The 20,015-nt window shown below is 39.8% G+C and overlaps 1 protein-coding gene across 5 annotated transcripts in view; it reads right to left on the bottom strand.

Moving 5' to 3' along the window:
- GLI3 (GLI family zinc finger 3) overlaps positions 1 to 20,015 on the bottom strand; it is a 313,081-nt gene that overhangs the window by 202,690 nt on the left and 90,376 nt on the right. Inside the window, exon 2 of one of the 5 annotated variants that reach the window (XM_063922485.1) lies at positions 14,690 to 14,754. The exons of the other annotated variants lie outside the window; for them this stretch is intronic. The gene's annotated coding sequence lies outside the window, so the exon portion shown is untranslated. The remainder of the gene's footprint in view (positions 1 to 14,689; positions 14,755 to 20,015) is intronic. 5 annotated transcript variants of the gene reach the window in all.

The raw sequence follows: 20,015 nt of genomic DNA, 5'->3' as shown, positions 1-20,015 counted from the left end.
TTTCTCTGTACTTTGGTTTCCTTCTACTATTGACAGGATAAAGCTGCAGTATTGGCACGTACACTTAATTTTTTTTTTTTTAAACTGTTTTAAAAGCACACTGATACATTGGCCACTCTCAACTGATCTGAACTTGCCCACTCTATCCATGACAGACATAAGCAAGCAGCGTATACAGTACTGTATCAAGCTGATCCATGTTTACCTGCCTGCTGTATAGATAACTCATACACAGACTTTTATAAATTGGAGCTGATCTAGGCTGATTAATATTGTTCCCTGTAAACGAGTCAAACAACAATCAAACAACAATTAAGGATCGGATTGGATGAGATTAGTCTGTTCTGCCCTCAGGTTATTTTTTTCAGTTTTGTATTTGTTTGAACCTTTACATTATGTGTTAGGATTTACAAAATGAAACACTATGTCTTTCTTCAGGCTCCTCAATAAAGTCTACCATTGCTAAAAGTTAATGTACTGTTTATATAAATAAATGACCTTATTTATGACAAGAAAAGTGTGTTGTCTATCTTACATAAAACAAAAATATGAATAACATAAACAACTATTAATTATGAATATTAAACATACAGTATGTTTCCACTTTCCACAGTTTCAAAGGCAAAATGTAAAGCTGCAGTAACACCTAGAGTATGTATTTTACTAAAGAGGTGATTCCAATTTCATTTTGGGGGATTACTTCTAGTTGTATTATATAACTCCATCACACCTATTTAATTCACTATTTTAAATTGGTGGTTCAGGAGGGCTGTGAGCAGAAAAACCAATCAGAAGCCATAAATTCTGAATTGCAACTACTGACTGGTCTACCTGCTCACACCCACTCCCATTACACTCAGTGGGTTTGAATGGATATCCCAGTAGATGGGATGCCGGCGATCAGAATATCGACAGCGGCATCCCAATGATCCAAATCCTGACAATGGCCCCATAACCTTAGCCCTCCCTGTTTGCAGCCTAAACCTTACCCCCCCCCCCCCCCGCCCCTCCCTCCCTCTCATCCAAAATCACTAACCCTCCCCAGTGGTGTCACCCTAACCCCTCCCTCCCCACAGCCTAAACCTAAAATTCTGGAACCTAATTGTATCCCTCCCAGCAGGTGCCTAACCCTACCTCCCTTCCCTCGCAGCAGCCTAACCCTAACTTCCCCAGGCCAGAGCCTAACCCTAACCCTCCCCCTGCAGCCTAAACCTAACCGGATCCCTCCTCAGTTTTGTACAGATCCAATTATCAATCAGGGCTGTGACAATAAATGCATAACCATAGGCAATGACTGCTTAGAGCAAGCAGCATGTGGGGTTTCTGCTAGTGGAATCACCAAATTAGAAAATGTATATATTATTTGATAATGAAGCTTTAAATGAAAATTACAGTTCGGGTATAAGCAATGAATGTAAAATACATTGGTCATTGTTAAGATGTTCCACCACACTAGTAAAAGCTTGCTACTTCTCCACAAACACAAAAAGCTCCTCATACTGTATATCATTAGGACAGTGTCAGAAAGCTTAGCGTAATCTGCTCATGTGTATATATCTACCAATCCACACACTGCATTTATGGGCAGCAAATCTGCAAAGCTGCCCCTCAAACTCTGCATACTTAATTAAGAAGCACCTACTTTCTAATACAAAAACTTTATGCAAAGAAGCAAAGGATTCCATTATGGGCTTACTTACTTTAGTAGAAACACTCCACCAATATATATATATATATATATATATATATATATACATATATAGTTTTTTAAGACTTGTGATATACAGGGTGGACCATAAGTGTGGAAACACCCTTAGAAAAAGGAAATAAGTAATGAAATATTAATCCGATGCTTACACATATGACTGGGGTGGGGGCAGACTTTTTAGTTTATCACACCAGTATGGTGGCCATCTTGAAGTTAGCCATCTTGGATGCAACTCAGATTTTTTAATTTGGAAGGTAGTCATGTGACATCAAACATATGCATAATTTCATATGAAAAACAATGGTGTTCTTCATTTTAACATTTCTTTATTCATTCAAGTTTTCTTTTGCAGGTACTGACATGGGAACTAACACAAACAGAACATGTTGAGATTGTCTTGATATCTGGAGAATGAAGCACACGTGCTATTGAAAATGATTTCAACCACATCAACCAAAAATGTCACCCATTACTCACATTGCAGTTGCCAAACGCCTTTCCAAATTTTCTCAAAATAGCCGTACGATTAACCCCACATCCATGAGACAGATGTTGAGTGCTATGTTGTGGGCTTTTTGAAAATGCCAGCACAGCAGTTGTTGTTGCTTCTTCTGTAGCAGTTTTTGGTCATCCACTTTTTGGTTTACCGGCAACTGATCCAGTTTCTTTAAATGTGGCAAGGAGTTTGGCAATTGCACTGTGAGTAATGGGTGGCCTATTTGGGTGTTTTTGATTGAAATCATTTGCAATAGCTCTTGTTCTTTGTTCTCCAGATAGCAGGACAATATCAACATGTTCTATTTGTAAGTGCTATTGGCATTAATGTCACTACCTACTGTACAAAAGAAAACTCAGTTACAACTTGAGAATGAATAAAGGTATGTTAAATTCTGCATCTGTTTGATATGTCACATGACTACCTTCCCATTTAAAAAATTAAGAGTTGCATCCAAGATGGCTGACTTCAAGATGGCCACCCTACTGGTTACATACCCTAAAAGTTTTAGCCCACTCCCATATCATCTGTGTAGACACTAGATTAATATTTCCTTACTCATTTCCTTTTTAATAAGGGTATTTCCACACTTATGGACCACCCTGTATATATGATACATATGAGAGGAACACATGTGAACCGCATCCTGAGAATATGTAACATATATGAGCTGTAAGGATAAATCTGTGCTTTGGCATTATGTAAATAGTTTATACCTCTGGTAGAAAAAGACTAGAGAATTCCCAGGAGTTGTCACTGAGACCAGTAAGTAAGTATTAACAGCTGTGACATCAGAATGTAAGGGAAAGAATAAATCACCACAAACTTTTACACGCAGGTAATGACTTATGTCTTGTTCCAATTCTATAAAAGAGACTAGAATATAAATACCAGATACAAGAGAAGTGAGTAAGAACAGACAATCCTCTAAGTCTTGGGAATGTCTCATAATATTCTTGTGCCTTATTATTAGTCTTTATGAATAATTTTCTTCAAGCAACACAATTTGGCAATTTTACATTTACTGAAACTTCTATAAACTCCAAAAATAACTTGTTGTACAGAAAAACATCTCTGTAGTAATACAAGGTTAAAGAAATAGACAGTGGGATTTGTTACCCTTTACTAGCTAAAGTTCAGTGTTAGTTATAATTGAGCTTGTCATGGCTGTCTAAAGAAGTAGAAAGTATAATTTTTGCCAATTCAAGGCTGTTTTTGTTAAAACCATTACGCCATATACTGTGATCAATTATTTCCGAAAGCCTTGATTGAAAGTCATAATTGAGTCTGTTCTATATTATTGTAACATCACAAATAAAGTCCCTTAATTATGAATGTAATCATGGAAATTAATTCCAGGTTTTTCCAAAAATGAGTGTCTCTGTTTAGGCTGATTTTACCAATAATGTTGATGTTTTAGACCCAGTAAGCTTTTGTCATCTTCTCCACCCTAGTTTAAATTAAATGTGCAATGCTTATATTCTCCAAAATTGTGGAACATTCTCTTATCCACAAATGGCAAACAATTACTGGTAAATATATAGACTGTCTTAATAGTTCATGCAATTCACCATTTTTCAAAGAGATTGTTACTTAAATGGCGCTGTAGCACATGTCAACATCAACGAATATGTTACAAAGTTTTAAGGTTTTTGCTGTAGATTTCAGAACAATCTGAATAATATATTTATATGAACAATATTCAATGTAGGTCATTGTGTTAGCGCCTAAAACCAATGACGCCTGATCCCAATCAAACATAGAAAATAACTAGGAGCCAATTTGCAACTGCACTAAACATACTGTACTCTTATCATCTAGTATCCAAGCCTACAGGCTACTTATCTGGAATTCTTAAGTTTTTAAATAGTTCATCAAATGTTATCAAAAATTTTTCAAAATGTGACAACAATGACCCCATTATGCTAAACCTCACTCCTATTTTGAGCAATATCACTCTCATTTAAATCCACTTCTGTGCTACCTAAACTTGTACTCTTTATACTACAGGCCTAATTACAAGTCATGACACATAATAGTGTCCATACCCACTAGCGTCATGTTATCCACCAGTGACGGCTGCATTTGATGAGGCGTGGTTAGCAAGCTACGGTAATTGCACTTGAGTTTTCATGAAGTCCAGGTACAGTAGCTTTGGAAAAACCATGTCACAAAGTAAACACTGCAGACCGCTGATGGGTTGATGGGTTCAATTTCTACACTCATTCACTCATTGTCATATATTTTGACAACAGTGGGTAAGAGCCCCTATGGTTTTATGACATCAAGAAAATGTTGGTTTATAACCAGATGGGGGGAAAAATCCCATAATGAGGCATATTTAATTACATGTGTATGTAGCAGGACTTTGCTTTAACTCATAGCTACAGTTAATTTGCTTTGATCAATATAGTACAATTAGATAATTAAATTAAATCTCTGACTTGCTGCTAAAGTACGTTATGACATAAATACTTTTTTGTTTTGTTTTGTGATCCAAATATTTTCTGTTACATATATAATCAAGCTACTGTTATTAACTTGCAGTGTTAAGTTTGAGAACAGGATTGTGGGCTTTGACATGATGGTTTAATATTATAAAGCACTCTCTAATTTGTATGTTCTGTTTATATATGGTCGCCTGACCATGTAATTCAACATGGGTTATAAGAAGGGTTATTCCCGGGTTGAATACCGGGTCAGTGGCAGTGTAAACGGGTTCCCAGGTCGATGCGACCCGGAATCCATTTACTACAAAGGGTGAGGCGGCGCGGAGATGAGCTCATCTCTCAGAGCCGCCTCCACCCCCGCCCCCACTGCCGGCTCCGCCCCCCGCCGCAATGCCAACCGGCCCAGCATATTGCCGGGTCAGGAAGCCAGCGCTGAGGCTCCAATGCCGGATCCCACCCGGGAAGGACCCGTTTCCAATTCCCAGGTGGGATCCGGCATTGGAGATGTGAAAGGGGTATATGCAACATGCTTATACCCATCTAGTAAGCATGTATCTGAACGAGAAGTAACCGATGCACCATACTGTACATAGAAATCATCAGCATGCAGCACCACTCAAAATGGGTTGCCATTAGGATACACTTCACAGGATACACAGATAATTGTCTGTCTGTGATTTCCAGTGAAATAATGTAACTAGTATGATAATAATAACAATTTTTTCCTCTTTACCAGGTCTTTTATCATAATCTATTAATGAATATAAATGGGGAAGTAAGGATATAATGAATACATTATGCAGACAGTTTAATAGAGGACAAGGGTTATATTTTCCTTTTTCAGATTTGTTTTCTATAAATGAAAATAAATAAATAAATAAATAAATACACATTTTATTTCAAACTTAAACATGAGAATTTCAACAGACAAAATAATTCTTTCTAGTCATGAAATACAAAGTTGATGCAATACTGACAAGTGCACAGTGGCTATGAAGAGCATTTGCTTAGCTTCCCTGAAATGCAGATTTACATTTCCTCATACTGACAAGGAATTCCATCAGGCAAACATTATGTTAAGAGTTTACCTTCTGCCCCACATCACAGAGATGCCTTTGAAAGAGGCAGATATAAACTTGACAGTGCACGCACTCCAGAATACAAATAGCTAAGGGATTTGCAAGACTTTTTACTCCCCTCTATGCTATCAGTGAGAAGAAACTTCCCTAGCAATAATTCTGCCTGCAGTAAGTGCAGCAGCCACTTCAGCCGGCCAAAGACGAAAGCTGCCTAATCTTGTTCAGTTGAACTGAATTGTTCAATAAGGTTTTTAAGAGGATGTGTAGACAGGCTGCGCCAAGCCAAATTATTGACAGAAACATACTGCCCGCCATGGCAACAAGTGGGAGTCTATTGCAAAAATGTAAGCAAACAGCCCACTTCTCTGGCAGTATGTGCCAAAGGATTTCGACAGCCAAACACAAGACAACTGTTACTGCTTGTCTAGGTTTTTCAACAGACAGCTTCAGAGGCAAAAGCAACATCCGATCTTCTAAAATGTCCTTCCCAGATGAATGCCTTACAGTTTAGGAAAGATATTCCCTATGGGATGTTTCTTAGTATGTTTTTTATTTAGTCCCAGTTCTGCAGCACTCATGCAGACACACGTCCTCTAAAATGAATATATTCTCAGAAGCTTACACACTCCAAGCAGCAACAAACACAGAATACAATATAGTATACACCCCTGAAACTAAACTGTTCCCATAACTCTTGAGTGATGTTTAACAATTATTTAATAGAGCCTACTGGTGTCTTCTAAATATTACTTTGCATTTTTACATAAAAATAATGGAAAATATCTGAAAGAAAACAGAAATGGAAACTCAGATGTTAAAAAAATATGACTGTGTTTCAAATGTTTTAGGGGTTTATTAAGCCCATGTTCTATAAAATGATGCAGAAATAGCGGTTTCTCTGTAATTTTATGTATTCCCGCTATGTACTAATAGCATAATTCAGCAGATTTCACATAAATCTCCTGCAAATGGCACATTAGCACTGCAGATTGCAGTCCCCATTATTATCAATGGGGACTACAGTCTGTTCCCTATGTACCAACCAGAAATTGGTCCCATTGGCTTATGCAATGCTCAAATGGCAAAAGCCGCTTTATGCCTATGGAGGCATTCTCGCAGGAGAAGGATCTTACATTCCCTCTCCTACTGCATCTGTAAGGCATGTGCAGTGTCAGATTCACAGGAGAAGTCTTTTACAAAAGTGAGACTCCTGCAATATGATAGGGGTGTCACTCGCAGAGACTGTAGTTATCACTACTGCTGTCCTTGCGAGTTCTATTTAGTACATAGCAGGGACATTTTTGTAAAAAATTAAAGTCAGTTGCGAGATGGACTGCTTATAATAGAGGCACTGCCGTAATTATTAATACACAAGTCCCTTTGAGTATAAACGGTAATAAGAAATATGCACATTAACTACTTGTACACACATATGTGCTAAATTAAAAAGTAAATGTATAAAAATGAACACGCATCAGATAAGTATTGTGATGCATTGTTATCACAGTTTTGATGGATTTTCAACATACTCTACTGGTCGCATGAATTAACACAAGAGAAATACTGTAGGTCCTGTTGCCAAAATACTAAATGTTACATTAAAATGTTATTAAATAAAGTTGGGTACGAGCCCATAAGGAAAAAAAATGCTATTTTTAATGTGGTTTCAGGTATTAGTTATCAGCTTGAAACCGCATTCCTAGGGTCCTTAATATAAACCAGAGAACGAATAAGAGAAAGCAGGAATGAAGGACATAAAAAGTTATTGAGCACTGCTTATTGATAAACGATGCTAGTTTTGTATACTCTTCAGTGCCTGGTACTGTGAAGGGCAATGGATGGAGCACATTTGGAAAAGGGTGTCCCCAGTGCAGTTTTGGCAAAAGTTTTAGGATTATATATATACAGAATAACCCTGGAGGCAATAAATAACTAGTCATGCAGCAAGGATGCATGTATACACTGAGTTACCATTCTCATTTTGCGACAGTTAGGAACCGTTAAAGTCTAGACCACAATAATACATAATACTCACAACAACATGGAAAACCAGCGTGGATCACTGTACGAGTTAATTCTTTCACTGACATGTCCTGCTTGCGCAGATATTCAGCACTTTCTCAGGATCTCCCTCTCCCTGGCTCTCGTAGAAACATAGCTTCCCCCAATAGAAGTTGAGAGCTTGGTACCATGCTAAATTTAACAAGCTCATTAGTATTCCTGTGGAGTTCCTGCTAGTGAACTCTCCCCATTGAACAATCCTTCCCTGTTTTAGGGGTCAGCCGGCTACAATTAAATCAAACTAGTGTCACATTGTCACAACTGGCTGGTGCAAGGGAGAAGTTTATTATTTTGGCTTACGCTATATAAATAATTGCTTTGTATTCTTTTTATTATTATTTTTTGAGAGGTCAACGGCAATATTTTTGAGAGAGGTCAACAGCAACTTTAACAAGGCAAACTTGACAAGGAGTTTCTGGGAAGCAGGGAGCAGCCATTAACTTTAGCTCAAGTTGTGCGCGCAGATAGCCAGTAAAGGGGCTGTACAGGAATGCATATAGCATATTATCATACAGAGGAAGGGGAATCTATTCTTTGCCAAATTTGCGACTGCACAGAGACTGCTCATTCACCTCTCCCCAGCCAGAGCTGCTCAGCTCAATTCACCCCACACAAAGGCTGAAGACCAGACCTCAATGGACCGAGTGAAACATGTTCAAAACTAGGCTCTCTATTGTGACTGAATTTCTTAACATCTTTTCAAAAAGCGGAGAATGCCTTGAGGCTAAAGGAAGAAACAGGCTAATGGTGAATTGGGAATACTGAGCAAATTTCAGAGCCCTTTCCTCCTAGCTTTTGAGGTTGAAAGCAAGCTCTTTCCTTTCAAGTTTCAAAGTCCTTTTTCCTCCCGCAGTGTCACAGAAGGATTTGAAAAGAAGGTAATTGTGCTCACACTCTCCCTGATCAGAGCTTACGTCCTATTTCTGGTATTTCGAAATACTTCTTGCAATAATGGTGCGTGTAGCTCAATCCCTTAGCCGTCCTGTACTCTGCAATTGCTCATTAAATGAACAATTGCTGGTATAAAATGCCTTTTATGTTCAAGGTCTGGATATAAGATAAGCATTCCAGTACTCTAAATTTGGTTTACTAAGGAAACTCGTCTCCATCATTAAATCACATCCACTGAAGTCAGTGTGTGAGTCTATCCCAGAAAAGTAGCAGGTTCCAGCCATCCACTGCATTTGTGACAGTGTACACTACTAACAGAAGCGGACACGTTTACCTCCGAGGAGCACTGTTCATATGTTCCAGAACCACTTTAGTGACAAAGAGGGAGTATTAGCAAAGCTATGAGAGAGATAACGTACCAACCAATCAACTCCTACCTGTCATTTTAACAGAATGTTTGAAAAATTATAGTTAGGAGCTGATTGCTTGATACGTAATCTCTCTCCACTTTAGCTCTCTCCAAAGCTTGATACATCTCCCCCAAAGTTCCCTCTCACTTTTTATTTCCTTCTTCCTTTTTATTTTATAGTCTTAAAGACAATTAAATCAGACTGACAAGTTTTATGTTACCAATAAAACTGTCAAGTAATTAAATATTTAGGTAGATCCTGTCTGCCATTTTGTTTTTCACAGGTACATTTACAATGGATAACACTGGGTTGTGACAGCAGTGCACATTAGATTAAAAAACCTTCTGTGTTTTTGTTGGACATACATCAATTTCTTCTGCGTAAGATACACATTTTCCTCACACTTAGAGCAGTTGAACAGGAATTTGCAGTGCAAGACAACCACAAAGCTAGTACAGTAAGGGCATATTCACATAGCTGCGGTACAATTAGATGTTACACGTCCACGGAAACTCAGGAAGCTTTTAGGAGGCGCAATCTCTTGGACGTGCTGCTGAAATGATATTCAGTTATAATGACTGTTAGCAACACTATTCTAAGTATTCTTCAGCTGATAACACTTAAATCATTAACATACCTCATTTGTTATATCAAATTGTCATCATCTTTGTGCACTACTTAAGTTACATTTACTATACACTTGCATGTTTCATAATGCAGAAAAAAAGACGCTTCTTATTCAATATTTACAGTGTATTTAATTTAATCTTAACAATGTCTTTGTGTTTGTATTTAATTACAATTTAAATCGAACATGTGAATTTTTGGAATTTCTTGATAACTTTCAAGACACTATTCTCTATTGTATATATGACATTTTATTGCATTATTATACTGTGTACAGATAGGCTAATGTAACTTTTGCATTTACTACTAACACTATCAAGGTAAACCTTTATGCAATCTCTACGCTATTGTGAAGAGTAAGCATACACATGTGTACGCCTAACGCTTATGCAAAGGCTACTGTTTTTGACATACGAGGAGGAACACAAGAGAAAACAAACTTCAGTTACCCTTAAAGTACACTCCACTTGAATAAGTACATTTGTCCAAACATTTTTCCATTGCGCAAAACATTTTTTAAACTCATCTTCGTTGTGCATTTTAGTATTTTTGCCATTTTTTGTTTCACCTCTTCAATATCAGCAAAATGTTTTCCTTTAAGGTATGTTTTCATCCGAGGAAAAAAAAAAAGTTGCATGGGGCGAGATCAGGTAAATATGATGGGTGAGGGAAAGGTGTCATGTCGTTTTTGGTTAAAAATTGCTTAACACTCACCAATGTGAGGGCAGGTGCGTTGTCATGATGGAAGAACCAGTCACCTGTTCGCCACTAATCGGGACATTTTTACCTCAAATTGTGATGCAACCTTTTCAAAACTTCCAAATAAAAACTTTGGTTGACAGTTTGACCCTGGGGTAAGCAATCCCTCTCACATTAAATAAACAAATGAGCATTGTTTTCACATTTGACTTCACTAAAAATAGGCGAAAGAGTGAATATCTCGGGAAAAAACCATCACTGCAGTCAAACACTACCTTCTCCAGCAACATCAGTGGAGATACTATCTCAGAAGAGTTCCATAAACATTCACTTAGCGGTGGAAGCCTGTACTATAAACTCCCAGCCCTCTAGAACACAATGGGGGTGATTCCGAGTTGTTCGCTCGCAAGCTGCTTTTAGCAGCATTGCACACGCTAAGCCGCCGCCTACTGGGAGTGAATCTTAGCTTATCAAAATTGCGAACGAAAGTTTTGCAATATTGCGAAAAGACTTCTCTGTGCAGTTTCTGAGTAGCTCGAGACTTACTCTTCCAGTGCGATCAGTTCAGTGCTTGTCGTTCCTGGTTTGACGTCACAAACACACCCAGCGTTCGCCCAGACACTCCTCCGTTTCTCCAGCCACTCCCGCGTTTTTCCCAGAAACGGTAGCGTTTTTTCACACACTCCCATAAAACGGCCAGTTTCCGCCCAGAAACACCCACTTCCTGTCAATCACATTACGATCACCAGAACGAAGAAAAAACCTCGTAATGCCGTGAGTAAAATACCAATCTTCATAGCAAATTTACTTGGCGCAGTCGCAGTGCGAACATTGTGCATGCGCAATAAGCGGAAAATCGCTGCGATGCGAAAAAAATTACCGAGCGAACAACTCGGAATGACCCCCATTATTGTTTCTTTTGGGTACCCTCTCATATATAAACTGTTTAAATCTGCATGGTTCCTGAGTACATGGAGAACGCTAACGTGTCCACTTCTAAATGATCCCCTGAGTAATAGCTCAGGGGAAATACAAAGGGGCCTATTTATCAACGCATTTTAGCTATTCAAAACTCATTCGGTGAGATGTAATAGGTAAAACTCGCTGATAAATGCCCCTACAAGTTTGTTTTTGCCACGTGAATATCATTAATGTTGAACTTGTGCTGTGAATGTCGAAATTCTGACTGTAGACATTTTGACTGCATACCAATAAATGGGTGGGGATGTTGGGGGGGGGGGGGGGTTTGGCTGTAGAAATGTGAGGCTCCTGCAAATTAATCTCCTGCAGTTCGACAGCTAATTGACAATTAAGATATATGAGCTTGGAGAAGACTAATTACCTCTTCCAGACTGCCACCAATAACCCGGGTTATTGCACATGAACACGTTGTGGCGCAGTCTGAAAGGGTCCAGTTCAAATAACCCGGGTCGAGCAACCCGGTATTTCAACTCAGGCAGCGAGCAGGTTTAACAGCGGGACCAGTTCACACTATAGGAAGAGCCAGCGCTCACCGCCTCTGCACGTGACACTGTAAGGGGCTGCCAGTCTGAAAAGGGTCACTGCCAGGTCGCACCCAAGATGTACCTATGTACAAATCCTGGGTGCGACCCGACATTTGTGGTCTGAAAGAGTTATAAAAGGTACACAAGCTGAGCTTAGCAATTGCAGCCATCTGATTAGTAGAATTGACAGTGGTTCAAATCCATTAAAAAAAATTCTGTGCTCTTGTGCCTTAGAAGGAACTGTGACTAGGGAGGTGGCTGAGAAAACATCAAACTCCATAAGTTCTTCCAGAATTTTCAAACATTTAACCTGTGTCCAATATCGGTCTTCTAGGTTCTAAAATGAAGAAAAAATTGAACAGGCGGTCTCCTGCTAGGTGATTCCTACACATACCTAATCTCTCTGCTCTACATACTCAGTTAGAGCACTACTCAGTCACACTTAAACTTATGTTTTCGTTGCAATGTACTTAACATTTATGTGGTCATACATGGCCTGATTCTGAATCAATGCAAGTATGAATGTGGCCGCATCTGACAATATATGTATCTCAGAGCAGCTATAAGTAAGCCATACACATCTCAGTCGCTTTGCCATGATGGGTGTCACTGGGTGGCATATGGACGTTTGTATGTAAGAACAGCATCCCGTGGGCGTAAAGCCATAGCTGGAACCTACTGCATACCCATTTTCAGTCGCATATTCTGCACCTAGCATAGTGTAGGTACAAGCAGCAGAATCGCATAGAATGGGTTCGGTATGATATCCCACCGCATGGGATGCCGATTGTCATTATACCAACATCGGCATCCCGAGCAGTGGAATGCCAGCAGGGAAGCAAACGCAACAAAGCTCCTTGCGGGCTTGGTGGTAAGCGCAGGTTCTAATCTCTTTCTATGGGTGTCGTGAACACATAGAGGGGGAATCACCTACTTCGCCGGTATACCGGCGGCGGTATGGTGCCCCTGTCGGGATCCTGGCGTTGGTAATGTGACAGCCAGGACCCCGAAGAGCAGTATGCTAACCCCTCCCCTTAGAATACAAGAATACAGTTGTATACAACTCAGACATACAAAGCATTACACACGACTAAGGCCAATAATAATATGTTTATGCCATTTGCTTACACACTGGTAACATTAAATGAAAAAACACTGTGTCTAACTTGTTTAAATGGTTATGCCATATTACTGTGCACCCACTGAAGTAAAATTCTTTAGGATTTGAACTTAAGATGCAAAATAGCATTTAGTAGGTCAAAGGGTAAAGATTTGCTCCTGTTACCATATGACAACAGTTAAAGTAAAAAAAGAAAAAAAAACATCTTTAATGGAAGCACTTTAGTGATTGAGGTCTCGGCTTAAATGTCGTATTTTAAAATTTATCAACATATGCATCTGTTCTCTTTGAAAATAGGAGTCCTTTCTATACTACACATCTGGCTTCCATAAATTCTGAGTGCACACCTCAGGTCCTTATAGTGCCTTGTTTTCTGAGATTCCTCTAACTGATAACAAATCACATACTTTTCAGTCATAAATTACTATGGTATAAATGTATGGTTCAGTTTTGACATTAAAAAAAAAAACTAGAATGCAAAAATATTTGGCGTTAGTTGCACTTGCAACAATTTTACTATATCTACTGATCATCAATATGATGAACTTACCTGTACACAGGTAAAGCGATTCTTCTATCCATAATGAAGAACCTAATGTTATTAAGTATATGTACCTACAGTAATCACAACATCACAGATGACACTTGACACGCACAGCAGTATACCAACTACAGGTTGAGTATCCCTTATCCAAAATGCTTGGGACCAGAGGTATTTTGGATATCGGATTTTTCCGTATTTTGGAATAATTGCATACCATAATGAGATATTATGGCGATGGGACCCAAGTCTAAGCACAGAATGCATTTATGTTACATATACACCTTATACACACAGCCTGAAGGTCATTTTAGCCAATATTTTTAATAACTTTGTGCATTAAACAAAGTGTGTGTACAGTCACACAATTCATTTATGTTTCACATACACCTTATACACACAGCCTGAAGGTCACTTAATACAATACTTTTAATAACTTTGTGTATTAAACGAAGTTTGTGGACACTCAGCCAACAGAAAAAAAAGGTTTCACTATCTCACTCTCACTCAAAAAATACCGTATTTCGGAATATTCCATATTTCGGAATATTTGGATATGGGATACTCAACCTGTACCATATGTTATACAGAATATAGTGATGCATAAATAGCTGTTATATAACAGTCGCATGCAACCTTTGCACACCAGGTGGCACTCGAAGGGTTTAAAGTGTCACCTGCAGGGTATGTCCTTATCTCTCTGTGCTGCTCCTCCCCTCCTGCAACATTTGCTTCCCTCACCGAGGAGCCTCTCCAAATCCTCTCCAAACAAGTGCTTCGTACAGTATACAGATGCAGTCGCACACAGATTTACAAGTGTCACATATTAAATTAATCAGCACAGCCTCCTGGTGCGTCCTATGCATATCAGCAAAAACATGCAACACTAGCAGAGTTTCACGGGGTCTGGGCAAGCCACGAGGGGCTGTTTGGCGTGACTACACCAGTGATGTATGAGGACACATCTGTATTCCTGATGAATGTTGACGTGATGACATCAGAACTCACTGATAAGTGATGTCATCATCAGAAGGAACTGGATATTATTTAGGAAGTGCACTAGATATAAGCCATAAAACACATTAATTTTTAAACAGTGTACCTCAATGGTCCACTCAGCACACTTCAAGGTGAATTTCTCGTCCTCGCTCCCGGGAAATGCCATCTCTAAGTAAAGAAAAACCTTGATGTGGTTCACAAATCTTTAGAGGCACACTATGCGAAAGTGTGAAGTTCACATGAATTAATAACCTTCCTTGCTTCTATACTACACTTTTAAATAAATAATTTGTGACTTTTTCTCCTGTAATGGCCCCTTTTAAGTGAGTGTGAGTGTGCAGCTGCATCCCCTGGTGACATGGGACAAAGAAAATTATCAGTGGGATGAGAGCAAACTGATACAGTTGGGGACAGTATGGCCAGCAGTAACAGTTAGGGATAAGAATCACCAGATTCATGAGGCAGAGTAGAAAGGGTTTTGAGAGATGGATGTAGTGGCCTACCAATGCCAAAGTGAGAGAGAATCACCTATGGGAGCGGGTCCCATACAGGAAGTGGGATGAAAGAAAGGATAGCGTGCAAGAGAACCCCATGTGACAAGTTATACCCTTGTGAAGGGCTGAGTGGTAGCAAGAGAGTACTGTGACTAATATGGTCAACAGTCATTACGTCGACCACTATTGAATTATGTCGATGGGGTCACTATGTCGACATGGTCATTAGGTCGACATGTACTAGATCGACAGGTCAAACGGTCGACATGCTTTTTTAACTTTATTTGGTGTTTTCTTCGTAAAGTGACGGGGAACCCCAATTAGGGCACCGTGTCCCCTCGCATGGCTCACTTCGCTCGCCATGCTTCGGGCAAGGTGCCTCGCTCTGCTGCCGCTGTGCTCGGCACAGGTTACCGTTCCCAATTGTAGTCCACGTGGATCGTAAAGTATGAAAAGTTCAAAAAAAAAATTTTTAAAAAAAACTCATGTCGACCTTTTGAACTGTCGACATAGTACATGTCGACCTAGTGACCCTGTCAGCCTAAGACATGTCGACCAATAGTGGTCGACCTAATGACTGTCAACCTAAGTGGTGTCAACCTAATGACCGGATCCCTTTGAGATGCAGAGAGAGAGATTAAAACAAAGAAGTAGGTTTGCTGCTGAAGTTCTAAAGTTTGCTGAAACCATTTTCATGTTCCACAAGTTATGTGCTAGAGGAGAAAGGAGTTGATCACATATTCTTATGTTCTTTCGTTACTCCAGACATGTGCTGGAGGAAATGTATTTTGACATAAAAGATGGTCTGACACCCAACTTATTAGGTGATCAATTGTTCTGCACTACATCATACAACTATACCAATACCGGTGCTGTAAAACACACATAAGCAGGAAGCCTTGCACACTTAGCTTCCACACCCACAAGCTAGCCTGGGTAGGAAAATGTGAGGAAGAGGAGATGCCCCACCTACACATGCATCTTACACCACATGTGCACTTAGAGGGGGTTACATTCCTAAAATATTACTCAGTTAAGCTTCATAAAGCGAACATTATTCACGAGATTGTGGGTACATAGACACAGTATTATTATAGCTGGATTGTTTGTGTCTGTGTATGGCATTGCTCTGAGTTTGCCTGCTAAATGCAGCTCTGTGCCAAATTGTAACAAGCAGTAACAAGACTGGTTCCCTTAAAAATATAGGATGAGACCCAATCTCTACAAGGTCAGAGCTGGTGCCAACTTCATTCTTGTTTCTACTGTACACTGACTTGCAGAAAGTAGCATACCTATGCGCCTGTTATTTACTTTGGAACACCGTCCCTTTGCCTGCCCAACTCCTTCCCTCTGCCTGTCCAACTGCTATTCCGCTCTAATGTAGAGATCTTGCTCAGTAAAATGTGTGTCCCAGGGGAAATCACACTTGCATACATTAAGGTGGTTCCAAAGGTGTATTTTTGCAGTGCGAAACAGTTGTTTTGTCTTAGGAAATTACCTCCACCTTTCTAGTTTATGCATTTACTGTTTTATAAGCAGACAATAAAATATCACAGGTAACATGACATATAGGTAGTTGGTCTACAGTAAACAATAAAAAAAAGGATACAAAAAATAGAAAATGCTGTGCTTTAAGTGTGTGCTGAGAATCTGAGCTCTTCTCAGCCTGGGAAGCCACTACTTAAGTACAATAGAAAAGATTATATCATTCTCAAATTAAGTAATTACTGGACACTCAACTTTGATATTGAATAGAATGCCTTCATTTCATGGTAGCTAACATTCAATTCCTCATTTTCATCAATTTGCATATTTTTTTATGTAAGAATTTCACAAAGCTTTTATAAAGGATGCTAGTCATCGTTATAGAAAATAGCAAATTAGCCACATCAAAAGGGGCAACCCCAAGTATAACTAAATAACATAAGAAGACATAAATATCCCAGAGGAGACACAACATGCCATTTTTGTCTGTGCGCTTGTTCTTATCGTTAGGTAACAGTTTGAGTCATCTTACAGGGTATTTAAAACCTAAGGGGAGATGGATGACAGTCTAAGCCCTTCTGCGTCTATCTCTGACAGTGTGGAAATAACCGCTGCGGTACAGATAGGGTTAACACCAGGGAGGCTGTTGGATTTACCTGCTCAAGCTGCTTAAACCAGATAATTAGCTCTGCAATAAGCAGTTTAACTAAAACAGTCAAGCGTGAAAACCCTTTTAAATACATATATTAGTTCATCTCAGTAAAATTTTGTGACTTGCCTAGTTCAAACCGTCCCTAATATACTGGGACAGTCCCAGTACTGTCCCTGCAAGAACCCCTGATTTTCAGAATTGACAATTTGCACAAAACAGTTCCACTTTTTCCTCTATAATGGATGCATTGATGGATTGGTGGTGGTTTGCACCATAATGACACAAACTATTTTCACTTTTTAACTCTGTATTAGCTCTGTTATGGATGACATATTTATTTCTGGGATTCAGTCAAGATCCTGGCAGTCGAAATACCAACGCCAGGATCGCGTCACTACTCGAAATGCAGACGCCGGAATCCCGACTGGGTTAGGTCTAGGCTGCGGGGAGGGGGTTAGGGTTAGGCACCCCATCCGTAGGGTTAGTGTTAGGCTGCAGTGGGGGGAAAGGTTTAGGTTCAGGCATTACCGTAGAGTGTTAGGGTTAGGCTGTTCTTATCATTTGGTAATTTACGGGATAAAATGTATTTTCTACATTATTAGAATTGTAGTGGGAAAAATATGCATGGGAATACAGTATGTACAGAAACTTCAACTGTAATTGCTGTGATTTGTTGTCACAGCATTCCCAAGACCTGGCACAATGCCAGCTGTACCACAAATGACGTGCTTACATGTTTGTGTTTGCAAGCAATATGTCCTAGGAAATAATTTTTAAATATGCTCAAATATGAATGTCCTTGTATTACATTTTTCTGTGATTATTTTGAAAGGTTAAGTTGCAAAATGAACACCAAATTGCTTTATTTAAATGTTACACCAGTGGATCACAAACTCTTTTGAATCACGGCACATCCATGCACGGCACCCCTAGGCCAAAAGATTTGTATTGTGAAATAAAAAAAAAACAAAAACATATTAAATTAAGTACATTTTGTTTATATGTCATTCACTTCTGTTTGTCCACATATTTCATGTTGGAAAGCCACAAGCACTGGTTTTGCCTATTACATTGACAATTAATAATTTTATTTGGCTACCATCCCAGGTCACTACTGCAAATGCCCTGAGGCACCCCAGGGTGCCTGGCACGAGTGGACCGCCAGGTCCCATTAGGCTCTGTATCTTTTTTGCAGAACATGTGTCTTAACGGGTTATTCAGACCTGGTCGCTGCTGTGTGTTTTCGCACATCAGGCAATCAGGTCCTAACTGCACACGCGTATGCACCGCAATGCACACGCGTGTTGGACAACAACGGGCATCGTTCGGAAAAACGTAGGTGTGTCCAAGCGTTTTCAGGGAGGGTGTATGACATCAGCCCTGGCCCCGATCAGTCTGTTCTCATCGCACTGGAAGAGTAAGTCCTGGGCTGCGCAGAGACTGCACAAAGTGGATTTTTGCAGCTCTGCGTACACATGCGATCGCACACTTGCACGGCGAATATACACTCCCCCTAGAGGCGACGACTATCCGAACGCAGGACAACAAACTTTGCAGCCCAGCGATTAGGTCTGAAGCGCGATGCGACAAGGATGCACCAGGAGACTGTGTTGATTAATTTGATATGCAACATTTGTGTATCTGTATGTAACTGAGGAGGTAATTCAGAGTTGATCGCAGCAGCACATTTGTTAGCAGTTGAGCAAAACCATGTGCACTGCAGGGGAGGCAGATATAACATTTGCAGAGAGAGTTAGATTTGGGTGGGTTATTTTGTTTCTATGCAGGGTAAATACTGGCTACTTTATTTTTACACTGCAATTTAGATTTCAGTTTGAACACACCACACCCAAATCTAACTCTCTCTCTGCACTTGCTATATCTGAACCCCCTGCAGTGCACATGATTTTGCCCAACTGCTAACAAATGTGCTGCTGCGATCAACTCAGAATTAGACCCACAGTCTCTGATCTGTATTGGTGTGTCACTACATGAAAAGTATTGTGAACCACTGTTGCAGAATGAGCGTATGTAGAAAAGGTAAGAAAATTACGGGCTGACAACAAAGGTTTTCTTATATTTACGAGAGATACAGAATGATGTTATGTGAAAATGGGGCCACTAAATCACGGGCTGTTTTTTGTGTATGGTCGGCATTTGCAAAGCACAAAATACTGCGAGGCACATTTGTGTTTTGTGACTCTATGGGGGAAATTTACTAAGCTCCCGATTTTGACCGAGATGCCGTTTTTTCATCAAAGTGTCATCTCGGTAATTTACTAAGCACTAATCACGGCAGTGATGAGGGCATTCGTAATTTTTTGCAAGTTCAGGTAAAAAATTACGAATGAATACACCATCGGTCAAAACGCGGCTGTTTAAGTATGAATCTCGGTCATTTACTAAGAAGTGCAAAGCAAAAAACAAACAAACACTGCCGTGAAAAATTACAACTCGTAAAAAAGTGCTAAAAAAAAACAGACCTTTTTTTTTTATTCGTGATTGGATAGGCATGCACGGATCCATGAGATCCGTGCATGTATATCAGTGGGAAGGGGTGGGAAAGTGCTTATTTGTTCAAAAAAAATTGCGTGAGGTCCCCCCTCCTAAGTATAACCAGCCTCGGGCTCTTTGAGCCGATCCTGGTTGCAAAAATATGGGGGGAAAAATGACAGGGGTTCCCCCATATTTAAGCAACCAGCATCGGGCTCTGCGCCTGGTCCTGGTCCCAAAAATACGGGGGACAAAAAGAGTAGGGGTCCCCCGTATTTTTAAAACCAGCACCGGGCTCCACTAGC

The sequence above is a fragment of the Pseudophryne corroboree genome, chromosome 5, assembly GCF_028390025.1.
Source record: "Pseudophryne corroboree isolate aPseCor3 chromosome 5, aPseCor3.hap2, whole genome shotgun sequence".
Classification (NCBI taxonomy): domain Eukaryota; kingdom Metazoa; phylum Chordata; class Amphibia; order Anura; family Myobatrachidae; genus Pseudophryne; species Pseudophryne corroboree.
Note: the sequence above shows the minus strand (reverse complement) of the source record. Positions and strands in the feature narration are given on the sequence as shown.